Here is an 11,023-nt window from a genome sequence, read left to right as displayed (position 1 = left end):
GACCAAATAACTTGAAAATCAAATCTAAATTAAAAAATCAATTAAAAATTAAAACCGATTGATTTGAAACGAATCGAACCGAAATAGAGCAATTCGATTCAATTCGATTTTTCATCTATTTCAGTTCGATTTCTTAAATATGTAATTTAATTTTTATAATTTAATTTGATTCGGTTCGATTCGATTCAGTTTGAATCGAATATTCACCCCTAGTTATATGATGTTACTAAGTTAAGTTGAATAATCTATTATATACTTAAGACATATATATTAAAAGACTCACGTATAAAATAAATAAAACTCATATATTTATATCTTAAATGATAATAATGGATAATATATATATATATTGTATTTGTATCTAGTTGTGGTGTTGGCAATAGTAAAACTTACTATAGTCCTAACGTTAGTTTGAGTCAAGAAATCAAATTAAAACAAAGACAGGAGAATCTCCTTTTTGATTTTGTGGAACTTGTTTGCAAGAGGTAGAAATTAAACGCAGCAGAAAATTAAATAAAGGAGGAACAAATAAATAAATTAGTTTATTTTTTTATTTTATTTTAAGTGAGACTTACTTTAATAATTAAAAATATTATTAATTAAATAAGTTATTGTCACGCCAGCATTTTTTACCAGAGAAAAACTCTTACTTTATTAAGCACGTGAAACACGAGTACATGTGACAGGTTTCAAATTGAAGAAGACATCAAATCACCAGAAATTATTAGGCATATATGATATATATGAATTATTTTTTTATAATTATATGAAATTTAATTTTTATATTATAAAAAAAATTATTTTTTTTATGAGAGGGTATTATTTTTTAATATTTTTAATATATTTAATAATTAACCTCAAATTATGGTGTAGTATTTTTGTAATTTTTCTGATAATTTATCTACATGGGTAACTTATTATCATTGATCAGTAAAATTATATTTCTTCAAATAAATTGCCATTTATTTATATATATTTTTTTAAATATTCACTTATTTATGATTGATGATTAGACTTTTTAAGATGAAAAATATACAATAAAATTTAAATATTAAATATATAAATTTTATGTTATTGTATTTTAAATTTATAATAAATAAAATTTTTTTTGATATCTGTATAAAAATAGATAATCAAAAAGTTGCAAAACGATAGAGGGAAACATCTGAACATGATGAGAATAATAAAAGTTGCGCACATGTGCGACAAAGTGGTGCCCAAATATATCCATCAAATCTATATATATATATATATATATATATATATATTGTAACACCCCTGATTTTTTTATATATTATTATTGGGCTTCGTGTAGGTATCCTCAATTCGCGGAAATTCGACAGTTGTCGGATGCATGAATTCCGTCGAACAGACCGACCACGAAAAAGTCTACGAATTGAATCGAGCTTTTGGCTACCCCACCAATTTCATGCATCCCGAGCGTTCAAGTCGGAATCGAAAGGTAAACCCGAACCTTGCTTTTTCGTAATTTTCTAGTGCTTAAATCCATAAAATATTCGTGGTAGCTTAGAACATTACGATTTTTTTTGCAATAGCTTAGTAATATTTCTAAGGACTGCAGGGCAGGGTTTTATAATTTTTAGAGCTTATTTGAGCAGTTTTTGCAAAAATGATCAATTATAAGGACTAAATTGAAATTTTACATATTGTGATGGATGATTGATTTGGTGGGCCCAGGAGGGGCTGTGTGATGTGATTGAGTTGTGGATATATGGATTGTAAATATAGAAGTGTGTTTTGAGCCATTTTGCAGGTTGAGTAGGTCCTAGGTATAGGGGAGACTCTGCCGGATTTTCGGCACGACTTAGGACGTAATTGGTCTTTTCTTTGTTTGTGTTGAGTCAGATTGTATTAAATAAATGTAATATGATTGTCAGGTGAGCCGGGACAGCCTTCTTCCTCCGCCCAGCCGCCATAGTGATTGTCGTCAAATCTGTGAGTAGAATATTAATTTTAATTGTAATTTCGATATTATTATATGTTCAGCATGCCCATGCATCACTTATATGCATATATTTATGTAGTTAAACTCTAGGCACGATTTTTGATGCATTGATAAATGTTAAAGTGCCATGTATGTTGTTGTGGTAAATTGGAGCAGTGTGCGTGCGTTGGCGTGCGTGTGATGTGGTGTGGACTATGGATAGGACGGGTAGACACGGCTTGAGTTCTTCGCTGGGACCCGGTCCTTCGGGGTAGACACGGCTTGAGTTCTTCGCTGGGACCCCGATTTGGTTATTAAGTGGAAGTCCGAAAGTGAGTTCTTCACGCACGTGTTGGATTTAAGAGAGCTGTATAGGGGATCAGCTCCCATATATTATGATTGATGTTACAGGGTGCGTGAGTGCTCCAAATTACCTTTGTGATGTTATGATGTGAAAATGATGTGGATGTTGCATTTCACTCTACAGGGCGCATTAGATTTAGATAGTTATAGAGATTATGGTTAAAATTGATATTTTACTCTCTGAGTCGAACGCTCACTCCTGTTCAATATTTTTTTCAGGTTACAGGAGGATTTTATTTTGGTTAACCTGCTTTTCTCCTTCGCAGGTTGTTTATCAATATTTGTGTAATTTTAATTACTCCTAGAATTTTCGCATGTGTTAGAAGTATTTATTTGAATTTGGTCTATAATATTATATTCATGTTGGACCTGTAAACTTAATATTTTAAGTCTGTTTTGATGGATTGGATGAGGGAGCTGAGCTCCCGTTTATTATTATGTTGATGAGTATGTGGAGGGTGAGCTGAGCTCCCCAATTGACTATATATTGTGTTTACAGGTCGGGTGAGTCGAAAAACTCCCCGTTGGAAAGTCCATTTTATGGCCGGACTCTGTCCGTTTGTTTTCTTGATATTGGGCCCAAATGGGCCTTAGAGTTGGGTTAATGAACAGTTAGGCTTACTACGGGCCTCGGGGGCTTTAAGTCGCCCTGTGTCCTAGTCTTGGTCCGGCCCATAGGTTGGGTCGTGACAAATGTGGTATCAGAGCTTAGGCTCCAGATTCATAGGGAAAAATTATCTAAGTGTTGGGAAGAGTCTACTATGAGTCACATGCGGAGTATAGGATTCTGTTTCGTCTTTTCCTGTAATTCTTTGTTTCTAGATTCTACGTTATACCTCGGGAAATATAAGATTACCTCAGTTAGTGTCTTGATTTTTGTGGAGTACATAGAAACATGAAATAGATTTAGCAAACTTATTGAGGTCTACGTTGGAAACACGTACTCCAATAAATACTATATTTTCGTCAGTATGGGTTTAAATGGTGTGCCCATTTCGTGCAAGGCACGAGTACATAAAAGTGAGTCTTAAAAGTACAGTTGCCCTAGATAAGGATGAGGATACCATTGCGGGCAACATCGGTGGATGACCCGCATGTAATAAGTTTATGATAATAGAAGATTCAAGAGAGATAAGAGATTAAGAGACCTAGTCTGCCAGGACGTATCGTAGTAACTATACAATATTCTCGATGTCTGTTCTGTAAGCTGCAGATTACAGTACCGACATGAGATTATTGTGTAGAGCTGCGTACTTCCCTGTAGTGCTTATGATGAGGATGTTGCAGGCAGTCTCTGTTTTGGTACAGTAATGTCAGAACAGAGTTCTATATCTGCAAAGGAGTTGGGAACTCCTGGTTAGGGATCTAGAGCTAGAATATCGAAGGTCACAGTTGGGTGGTAACTAGAGTCAGTGACCCAGTTACCCTAGCATGAGCTAGAGTTACAGTAAGAGTTGCAAAGTAAAGGTGACACCTATAGAGTGAGACCATCTAGTCTTCGGTATGGAATTTTGGATGGTTTTTTGCAGTATGACAAACATTTGGTTAGAACTTAGTGAGAATAGTATACCTTGTGTGTATCAGTATGAAATAAAGTACAACCCTACTACCTAGGGAAAGTCGGAACTATGAATTGATGATTCACAGAGCTATAATATGATAGGAGAGTCATTAATTTGACATGGTTTTGGGCAAGGTGGTAAATGTAGTATCTTTGTTGCAGCAAGTTAGGGTATAGTCCTATCTTTTCAGAAGGGATCGAAAGTTATTACTAATAATGGTGACCAACAAAATAGTGCCCCAGATGGGACTGTAGAGTGTGGTAGAGAGAAGTTGGCTCAGGTATTCTGCGGAGGATGCAAGTTCTATTATAAGAATCATATATAATCAGATCACGATGGATGTAAATCCTTTGAATTGGATGACGGGTTTGAGTGCCCGGAACCTTAAGTTTTGGCTAATTGAGTAAACATGGATAATAATAATAATAACAAATAAATAAAATTACTACAGAATCAGTTCTCGAGGTGGTAAGGGTATTATGTAAGCTAAAGGATAAGAATAGAGATCATACAATAAAAGTATGATCAGTAATTTCTTTGAGTTCCTTTCTAATTTCAAATTATTCAAAACAATAGTATAATCTAATTATAATAGTGTTAAGAGTAATAAATTAGCGAAGATAAATCACAGAAGGCCAATGGATAAAAAAAGTGCAGAATGAAAGTTTGGACAATTGATTGCAGATGCAATATAATCTAAATGCTAGTGGAAGTACTAGCTAGAGTGGTCAAAGGACCAAATCTGAGTAGCACAGACATATGATAACGCGATAGAGACTCTGAAAGATATAGTTAGCAAGTACAGCTATTATGTTAGGAAGAAGAATGGAACCAGGGATAGAATAGTCAAGTTCTATTTTGGGTAAGACAAAGGAAATAAACGAAAGGACAACCTAAAGAGCGCATAATAAAAGGAACAAAGTTAAGATATAGGATAGGCTAAGTGTTATTCTTGGCAAGGAGAATGACAAGGATGGAAAACCCAAAATGGGACCACATTAGTGAGAAAAGTGATGGAGATATGGAATACAATAATAATGAGTAAATGTTAGAAGGTGTGCAATGGTATTGCAGACTACCTAAATAGGTAGAGAAAGAGAAGTTAGTAAGCAGTAAGTTGAATAAAAGTCAGTCTAAAGGATCAAATAGGTATGATGAGAGGAAAAGAATGATAGATAATGACACATAGGTTTTAGGTTAGACTTTTGAGATAGTGAGAAGGTAGTTAGAGGTTCGTTATGAATGCCAGGCAAATATTTTTAGTGTGATCAACAGAATCACTTTGCAGTGACGCAATAACGATAGAGCAACAGTAGGGGTAGAATAAAAAGTGATAAGTATGGATGGTAATAAATCACTAGAAAGTTTAAGGATCAAATTAATGACCATAGATAAGGGTGGAATTAGTGTTTGAAGAATCTATTAGCGAGAGAAATCTTTCAGGATTCAATAAGGGTTAAGGGCACAATATAAACGATGATAGATATGAATCATAGGTCGAGTATAAGTAAAGTTAATAAATTATAAAATATTATGTCATGAAGGACGATGGTATAGTAAAGGGTTCATGCAGATGATACCTTATAGGTAGAGCACAATTGTGCTAGGAGATGATGAAATTTGAAGAGAAAAAACTAAGAAACATAGGTTAAACATTATTATATGGACAATCGGGCGTAGTTGAATATAGAGGATATTTTTCTTTCTTTTCAAGTTTAGCTCGTGTTTTTGATTCCACAATTATATAAGGAGCGGCGAGGCAAGGAGACCTAGTTATTTGAGATTTTGATAGGCACCAATTCATATACAATTTCCTGATATGAGAATGACAGTAAGTGCATACCTAGTGTTAAGTATGAAATGACGATCAGAGTAATGACATGAGTTAAATTGAGTTAGCTACTACGGCTTGCATCGCTTTAAACTATGAGCTAGATGAAGTACTATTTATGGATGAGTTTCAATAGATGAAATTGTTCTTTGATGGGTAATTTGAGGTTGAAGTTTAGAAAGCTATGGGCAGTATATATGATTATATTAAGGAGAATGAACACGTGAAGTATCTTGTTTGGAATTAAGGCATGACACATATTTCCTACAGCCGTGTTAGTTCAGATGGAACTTATAGTTTATGGGGCTCATATTCATCCAGGATAAGCAATTTCCTACTAAGGCTGGTAGGGAATGATAATGTTCTGATAGTTAAGTTGGAAAAAAGGGGGTACAAAAAAATTATCTATGGGTAATTATAAGTGTTACATAAGGTGAAGAATGTGCTGGTAGGAGTAAATCATAGGGTTAGAATTCTCGAAGTAATGAAACTAGTAATCAAGATAAGACTAAGAAATAAAAAGAAAGTTAAAGTTGATGATGGGATAGACATCTTTGAAGGAAAAGGCATAAGGATGAGATAGGACTAAAATTAAGGAATAAGTACAGCAGGTTGAAAAGATACCAACAATACCAAAAATAGGAAAAGGGAAGTGGATAAGATCCAAAGGACAGGAAGAGAGCTCGATAGAGTCAGTTATAATGATGAGGATAAGGAGTGTCTAACCACTGCCCCTGTGTTAACACTACCTATGAGTGGTGAAGGATACACCGTGTACTGTGACGCCTTCAGAGTTGGCCTAGGGTGTGTTTTGATGCGGAATGGAAAAGTAGTGGCTTATGCTTCAAGGCAGCTGAAGAGGCATGAGCAGAACTACCCCACCCATGATTTGGAAATGGCGGCTGTAATCTTTGCACTGAAAATCTGGAGACACTACCTGTATGGCGAAGTGTGCGAGATATACACCGACCACAAGAGTTTAAAGTACATCTTCCAACAGAGGGACTTAAACTTGAGACAGAGGAGATGGATGGAGCTTCTGAAAGACTATGATTGCACCATCCAGTACTACCCTGGAAAGGCCAATGTTGTAGCAGATGCCTTGAGCAAAAAATCTTCTGGCAGTTTGGCGCACATTTCAGTAGAGAAGAGACCATTGATTCAGGAGGTACATGAGTTGATGGATCAAGGTTTAATCCTAGATCTTTCAGATGAGGGGGTATTGTTGGCTCATTTTTCAGTGAGGCCAGACTTGCGGGACAGAGTTAGAGTTTCCCAGCACAGAGACCAACAATTAATGAAGATCATAGAAAGAGTACAGCAAGGTGATGGTGGTGAGTTTGGATTTGCCAATGATGGTGCCCTAGTGCAAGGTTCTAGGATATGTGTGCCCGATGTGGACAATCTCAGAGATGAAATCATGCGAGAGGCACACTATACACTGTACAATGTCCACCCAGGTTCCACCAAGATGTACCATGATGTGAAAGATAGCTATTGGTGGAATGGCATGAAGAGAGACATTGCAGACTTTGTGTCCAAGTGCTTGACTTGTCAGAAGGTGAAGTTTGAACACCAGAGACCGTCAGGGAAGCTGCAAGAGCTCCCTATCCCAGAATGGAAGTGGGAAATGATTACTATGGATTTTGTGATTTGGGTTGCCTCGTACCACGCGAGGATATGATTCGATATGGGTAATTGTAGACCGCTTGACCAAATCACTCACTTCTTACCTGTGAAGACTACATATTCTCGTGGCACAAGATGCGGCTCTACATTCGAGAAATAGTCGATTGCATGGAGTTCCAGCTTCCATAATATCCGGCGAGGGCCCTGATTCACTTCTCGGTTTTGGAGAAAGTTGCAGGAGGCACTTGGCACACAGCTGAACTTCAAGACGGCTTTCCACCCTCGAATGCAGACGGACAAATTGAAAGGACGATCCAAACATCTGGAAGACATGCTTCGCATGAGTGTTTTGGATTTTGGAGGTCAATGGGATGAGCAATAGCTTTGGTGGAGTTTGCCTACAACAACGATTATCACTCCAAAGATAGTGTTGGCACCCTATGAGGGACTAGATGGAAGAAAGTGTAGGTCTACTCTGTGTTGGACAGAAATGGGGGTAGCGAAGGTGCATGATGTAGTCCTAGTGCTTTACACTTCATAGGTGGTTCCTTTAATCAGTGAACGATCGAGGCGGCTTTCGATGAGATGTAAGAGTTATGCACCCAGACGGAGGGATGTGGAGTTTGCAGTGGGCGACTATGTATTCCTGAAGGTATCTCCAATGAAGGGAGTCATGAGATTCGGAAAGAAGGGCAAGTTGGCACCTCGGTATATCGGACCTTTTGAGGTTACTGATAGAGTTGGAGCAGTTGCCTACCGGTTGGAGCTACCACCCAACCTCTCTCACGTTCATCCCGTGTTTCACATCTCCATGCTCAGGAAATACATTCTCGATCCTTCTCATGTATTACAGTCGGATGTAATAGAACTAAAGGAGAACTTGACATTTGAGGAGCAACCTGTAGCCATAGTGGACTACCAAGTGAGACAGCTAAGATCAAAACAGATCTCTATAGTTAAGGTTTTGTGGAGGAGCCAGTCAGTGGAAGAGTGCACCTGGGAGTCAGAACGGGACATGCGTAGCAAGTACCCTTATCTGTTCAATGTGTAATCATGTACTTTATTCTGCCTTGTGTAAAATTCGAGGACGAATTTTTTGTAAGGGGGGAAGAATGTAACACCCCTGATTTTTTTATATATTATTATTGGGCTTCGTGTAGGTATCCTCAATTCACGGAAATTCGACAGTTGTCCGGATCTGTGAATTTCCGGCGATGCATCACCCACCAGAAAAAGTCTCCGAATTGGATCGAGGTTTTGGCTACCCCACCATTGTCATGCATCCCGAGCGTTCCCGAAGTCGGAATCGGCAAAGGTAAACCCGAACCTTGCTTTTTCGTAATTTTCTAGTGCTTAAATCCATAAAATATTCGTGGTAGCTTAGAAAATTACGATTCTTTTTGCAATAGCTTAGTAATATTTCTAAGGACCGCGGGGCAGAGTTTTATAATTTTTAGAGCTTATTTGAGCAGTTTTTGCAAAAATGATCAATTATAAGGACTAAATTGAAATTTTACATATTGTGATGGATGATTGATTTGGTGGGCCCAGGAGGGGCTGTGTGATGTGATTGAGTTGTGGACATATGGATTGTAAATATATAAGTGTGTTTTGAGCCATTTTGCAGGTTGGGTAGGTCCTAGGTATAGGGGAGACTCTGCCGGATTTTCGGCACGACTTAGGACGTAATTGGTCTTTTCTTTGTTTGTGTTGAGTCAGATTGTATTAAATAAATGTAATATGATTGTCAGGTGAGCAGATGACCTTCTTCCTCCGCCACCGCCACAGTGATTGTCGTCAAGTCTGTGAGTAGAATATTAATTTTAATTGTAATTTCGATATTATTATATGTTCAGCATGCCCATGCATCACTTATATGCATATATTTATGTAGTTAAACTCTAGGCACGATTTTTGATGCATTGATAAATGTTAAAGTGCCATGTATGTTGTTGTGGTAAATTGGAGCAGTGTGCGTGCGTTGGCGTGCGTGTGATGTGGTGTGGACTATGGATAGGATGGGTAGACACGGCTTGAGTTCTTCGCTGGGACCCGGTCCTTCGGGGTATACACGGCTTGAGTTCTTCGCTGGGACCCCGATTTGGTTATTAAGTGGAAGTCCGAGCTGAGTTCTTCGCTGGCACCAGGTTGGATTTAAGAGAGCTGTATAGGGGATCAGCTCCCATATATTATGATTGATGTTACAGGGTGCGTGAGTGCTCCAAATTACCTTTGTGATGTTATGATGTGAAAATGATGTGGATGTTGCATTTCACTCTACAGGGCGCATTAGATTTAGATAGTTATAGAGATTATGGTTAAAATTGATATTTTACTCTCTGAGTCGAACGCTCACTCCTGTTCAATATTTTTTTTCAGGTTACAGGAGGATTTTATTTTGGTTAACCTGCTTTTCTCCTTCGCAGGTTGTTTATCAATATTTGTGTAATTTTAATTACTCCTAGAATTTTCGCATGTGTTAGAAGTATTTATTTGAATTTGGTCTGTAATATTATATTCATGTTGGACCTGTAAACTTAATATTTTAAGTCTGTTTTGATGGATTGGATGAGGGAGCTGAGCTCCCGTTTATTATTATGTTGATGAGTATGTGGAGGGTGAGCTGAGCTCCCCAATTGACTATATATTGTGTTTACAGGTCGGGTGAGTCGAAAAACTCCCCGTTGGAAAGTCCATTTTATGGCCGGACTCTGTCCGTTTGTTTTCTTGATATTGGGCCCAAATGGGCCTTAGAGTTGGGTTAATGAACAGTTAGGCTTACTACGGGCCTCGGGGGCTTTAAGCTGGCCCAGGTCCTAGTGCCGGTCCGGCCCATAGGTTGGGTCGTGACATATATATAAAGTATGGTAGTATTTTTATGGTGCTATTACATAGAATATTAAAATAAATATATTTATATTATATAATAATATTTAAAGTAATTAAAATTTTTTTTATATTGTCACATAAGATTTTAATATTATTATAGATTTTAATATTATTACATATATGTCAAATAATAATATTAAAATATATTCATTGTTAGTAATTTTTTTCTTGTAATATATATCAATTATATTAAATTGAATTTATTAAATTTCATACAGTATTTATAAAATATTAATTTTTCATTATTTTAATCTTTAATTTTAATTTAATATCTTATATAATTATAATATATATTGCTATTTAAATTTTAAGTTATAATCTAAATTTAACTTTTTACTATATCTATATTATATATATAAAGTTGACAAATTTTTTCTTGTCATATATGTCAATTATATTAAATTTATATTTATTAAATTTCATACACTATTTATAAAATATTAATTTTTCATTATTTTAATCTTTAATTTTAATTTAATATCTTATATAATTATAATATATAATTGCTATTTAATTTTTAAGTTATAATCTAAATTTAACTTTTTACTATATCTATATTATATATACAAAGTAGACAAGTTTTTCCCTGGTACTGTCATATAAGATTCTAAAATAATTATGTTTATGTCACGTGGCACTATTTAAAGTAGTCAATTTTCTTCTGTACTAAGTGGCAATGCCAAGTGGCAATATTAAATTAAATTTATTGCTAACAATATTTTCTCCTTCCCCCATATGTCAATTATATTAAATTGAATTTATTGTTAGCAATTTATTCTCTTATTTCATTTGTCAATTTTATTG

This window comes from Hevea brasiliensis, chromosome 1 (genome assembly GCF_030052815.1).
Source record: "Hevea brasiliensis isolate MT/VB/25A 57/8 chromosome 1, ASM3005281v1, whole genome shotgun sequence".
NCBI lineage: Eukaryota > Viridiplantae > Streptophyta > Magnoliopsida > Malpighiales > Euphorbiaceae > Hevea > Hevea brasiliensis.
The sequence above is the reverse complement of the archived record's forward strand: the minus strand, read 5'-3'. Positions refer to the sequence as shown.